The sequence below is a fragment of the Chelonia mydas genome, chromosome 13 (assembly GCF_015237465.2).
Source record: "Chelonia mydas isolate rCheMyd1 chromosome 13, rCheMyd1.pri.v2, whole genome shotgun sequence".
Taxonomy (NCBI): Eukaryota; Metazoa; Chordata; order Testudines; family Cheloniidae; genus Chelonia; species Chelonia mydas.
In genome coordinates, this window is record NC_051253.2 from 20729431 (window position 1) to 20733797 (window position 4367).

Below are 4367 nucleotides of genomic sequence, written 5' to 3' on the forward strand. Positions count from 1 at the left end.
CAGGACCATTAAATGAAAAGAAAAGGGGAAAAAAAAGTCCACTGGGGACCAGTCAAGTCAACTCTTCCTTCTGGTCTTGGAGTGGTTCTGGCTGCAATGCTATTTACAGCAAAATATGTGGTTCCTTCATACAGGGTCTGGACCCACCTGCAGCATATACTGGCAGTAATAACTGGCAGGAATGTAGTACCAATGAATGTGGGTGGCCTTATCCACCCAAAAACAACCCAGGACAACTTGGAAGGAATCAGGCAAGGTCACTGAGTGAGACAAACCATGGATAAGCATCCCTGGAGCTGGGGAGCTCTGAGCTTGGGAACCTTTTCCCCCTTCTAATTTAAACTCATGGAGGGTTGCTTTGTTTCCTTTAAGGTGAATAATTGAAAACAACATTTTTCTAGCTAAAGAAAAGCCTGTGCTCTGTATTAGGCCCTTTCCAAAGCTTGGTGGCCATGGGTGGTGGCCTGTAGCTAGGGTATAAGAGAGGGGATTGATTTTTAATTTTGTTTTCCTCCTCCCTCTTTGCTCCTTCCCCCTCCCCCCCACAGCCTGTCTGTTCTTCTTCTCCTCCTCCTGCCCCACAACTCTGCCCATTCGCTGTTCAATTTTTCATTGTGTTCCCCCCATCAATGGATATTTTCTCTTTGCTCCCCATTCTCCATGCACTCTGACTCCCCTCAAAGACCCAGAGCTTTTCCACAAGCTGTCCTCCAACCCAATACTGTTCAAGTGTAAGACAAACTTTCAAGCCAATTGCGTTCAGGTAGGTTGGACTTTAGGCAAAATGAGTTCACTTGTCTCTAGGTGAAGTTATCCAGAAAAGCCCCGAAAACCAGGGAGTTTGGGGAAAGGACTATGAGATGATAGTCAAGTTGAGTCAAACTACGTTGGCAACATTTATTTAATTATTTATATTTATGGAATAGCCTCCCTCATGGCACTCCAGGGAGCATGGGGAATATTTAAATAATAGATTACATCCTGAAGACCAAAGTCATCAAAAGGACAACACTTTCCTTTCCTGACCCCCACCCCAAAATAAGTAAAATATTTACCTGAACCCAGCCCCAAGCTCAGACAAAAACTCCCAAGCCTAGCAGGGCAGCAAGGATGCTGCTGCAGATCGTCTTGTTTTTCATCTTCCCTAAAGGTGGTGAGCTAAGATCAGATCATAGGGAAATCCTAGCAGTAATGATCTCTTCTTGCAAAGTGGCAAAGGCTACGGGAGGTTTCCATGCTGGAACCACTTCCTGCAGGTTCTCAAGATCCCTCCTGGATCTGACATTCCAACATGTCAAACTTTCTCTTTGATTTTTGGTCAAAGTCAGTCTTTATCATTTGGGGCCTCCTCTAGCCAGAGAAGCCAATGGAGTCGTCTCTCATCCCTACTCCCTCTTATGCCCACAAGTATCTGGCCACCTTCAAGTTACCAAAATCCCCAAGACCTGTAGGTTGAGAGCCTGGAACATCTGAGAACTTCCTGACATCATGATGGGTTTGAATGGCTGTGTTTTTCATTAATGTAATGACAGTCATCTTGGTCATCACCCAGGACTGAACTTATGACCTCCAAAGCTAAAACATAAATCTATAGGGGCTGAGCTGAAGGATTAAACCCCCAAGTTAACAGAGGTAGTGGACTTATATCCTGTGTGGATGAAGGAGAGGGGATGCATAGTGCACAATGAACAGTAAATTACACCTGCTGAGGGTTCTGTTACTTTGGCATGGCAAAGCAGCACAGGGCCTGGCCCTAATCAGCCTGCACCAGCTGATGGATAAATAAAGGCATTTGCTCCTCCTGGAGCACCAACTGCTCTGCAGCATTCACTGCAATGAAGTCGGAACAGGCCGAGCAGTGCCTAAGGTCAGAGCCTCCTGGAAGCGTTCATTTCAGTTTAACAAGTCAGCTGCACAGGGCCTGCCAGCTTTTGTAAGCTAGCAGCCAAGGACACAATGGGGTTATTGTGCGACGGACGCACACCTACAGTGCATTATTTCACCTTTGGCCACAACCAGGCGAGCGGTTGTTCTGACACTATCGCCAGGCTCTCCAGAGAGCAGTGCTGCGGACAGAACATGATGCATTGCAAGAAAGAAGTTGGCTGATTTTGAGATTTGTGTTTGCACTTGGATTCTGTCCTCCCAACTGACTGTTAGCATCCACCAGGCAGGAACTCCTATTCTAGTGTAGCTCTGGGAGCATTCAGACTCAGTCAGCTCAATAGGCAAGGCCAGATTTTTCAACCCAGCCTTGATTTGGGTGGCTGCAAACTCTGGTCATGTGGTCACTTGCACCCTTTATTTTTTGTGCATTATGCTTTGTACACAGATGATTGAATTGATATTTGCAATGCTCATTGACACTTGTTTTGCACAAGCAAACTGGGTTTGTACATGTAAATTCCAACAATCATATGTGGAAGGGACAGTGAAGAAAAACAAAAACAAAGGACCACTGGTGAATAACCAAGTCTATGCGAACAGAAGCTATGTTTTCAAACCCAGCTGAGAATATCCCTATTACTGCTGAACTGATGGTCTAGTGACCCCAAAGCAAGTCCTCACTCATTGTAATGCAGTTTTTGCCATGTTCACTAGCAAAGCTTTGCAGAAGTTTCTCCTGTAGCAGACATAGAAGCCAACCCATGGAGAGCACAGAACATTTACTTCTGAAACCCCACAGCCTCCTCCCCATCACACCAGGCACACCTACCAATAACAGGTCATTTCATGAAAGCAATCAACATGACATTTTCTATTGATACCCCAAACACCCCTCAGGCATCAGTCTCAGACCACCCTAGTCAGTTTCATAGTGCGGAAGCACTCTCATGAAGGCAGCGCAGATCGGGAACAGGGCTGATAACTAGCCTCCCCCCTCCAATCAAAAAACTAGCCCTCAGCTTTAGCACTGGAAGAGTGAGGCTTGCAGGTAGCAGAGGGTGCAGGGTTAGCTCTGGCAAATCAATGTTTAGTAAACAGTTCGTAACCTCTGTATCTTCTTTGACTTGGACCTTCCTCTATATCCTGACATCCAAGATGGGTCTAAATTGTGCAGGTTCTTTCTGCAGAGCATCTCTAAAATATGGCCTTTCCTATCCACCCACACAGCTAAAAATCCCATCTAAGTTCTCATCATCTCGTGTCTCATCCCTCTCTTTGGCCTTGGCAAACGCAGTCTTGCCCTGCTCCTATTCATTCAGAATGCTGCTGCAAAGATCATTCTCCTAGCCCATCGCTTTGAACTTTACCACCCCTTTCTTTGCATCCCTCCACTGGCTCCCCCTTCTTTATCACATCCAACAGAAGCAGCTTATCTTCACTTGCAAGGTGCTTCACAACCTATCGAAAGATTGACTCCTGCCTCCAACTGGCCCATGACACCAGCCTCCAATCGCCCACTTGTTAAATTTTCAAACAAGCACCTTTGTGCTTTTTCCCACGCCGCTCCTCACGCGTGGGAGGAGCTCCCCATAAACATGCACAAAGCCACCTCATTATCCTCAATCAAAACCCTCCCTACTGCTCTCCTTTGCCAGGTTGACAACAGCTAAGCTGCTGGTATGCAGAGGTCACGGTCTATCATGCTGACCATTGTAACTGCACAGTTTCCTTGCACTCCCCTATTAGGAGTACCCATTGGTTGTCTCTTGTCTTATACTTATATTGTAAGCTCCATGCGGCAAGGACCATCTTTTTATTCTGCATTTGTACATTAGGGTCCTGGTCCACGGCACTAGGATGATAAATAGTCAGGATTTTAGTGATGTTGCTTGACATTTCTCCATCGCCTGTCCCCAAGGGATCTGCGAGTGCTTCAGCTAACACTATGGTGAATTAGTTCCTTCTTGTGTTCTCATTGACTCAGCCCTATTTTATCGATTAGATGCACCTAAAACACCTGGGATTTCCAAAGGGCAACACTTTTTCCTTCTGAGGGGAAGAAGTAATCCCCCAGAATGAGGGGAGCAGCACTGGGGAAATCACCCTCTGATTTTACACCCTACATCCAAGCCTGGGGGAAGGTCAGGTTCAGATGCTTGATTGTGGTGCTGTAGCTCTGACCCATCCCTACCGCTGACCCATTGTGCCATTCCCATATTTCTGTGCCAACCTGAGGTTTTAAGCACCAACGGCCAAATTCAGCCCTCACTTACTTTGGGATAACCCCAATGAGGCCTGTGAAGTTTGGCTGGTGTAACCAAGAGCAGAATTTGGCCCCAAAACATCCTACAAGGTTTGAGCTGGATAGTGATTAATTCTTGGAAAAGGCTAACTGACGCAGCCATCAGTAACTATCGTAACTTGTTATGGCTGCTTCATTCCAGCAGGATTACATGCCTGAACACTCCTTATAACATCTA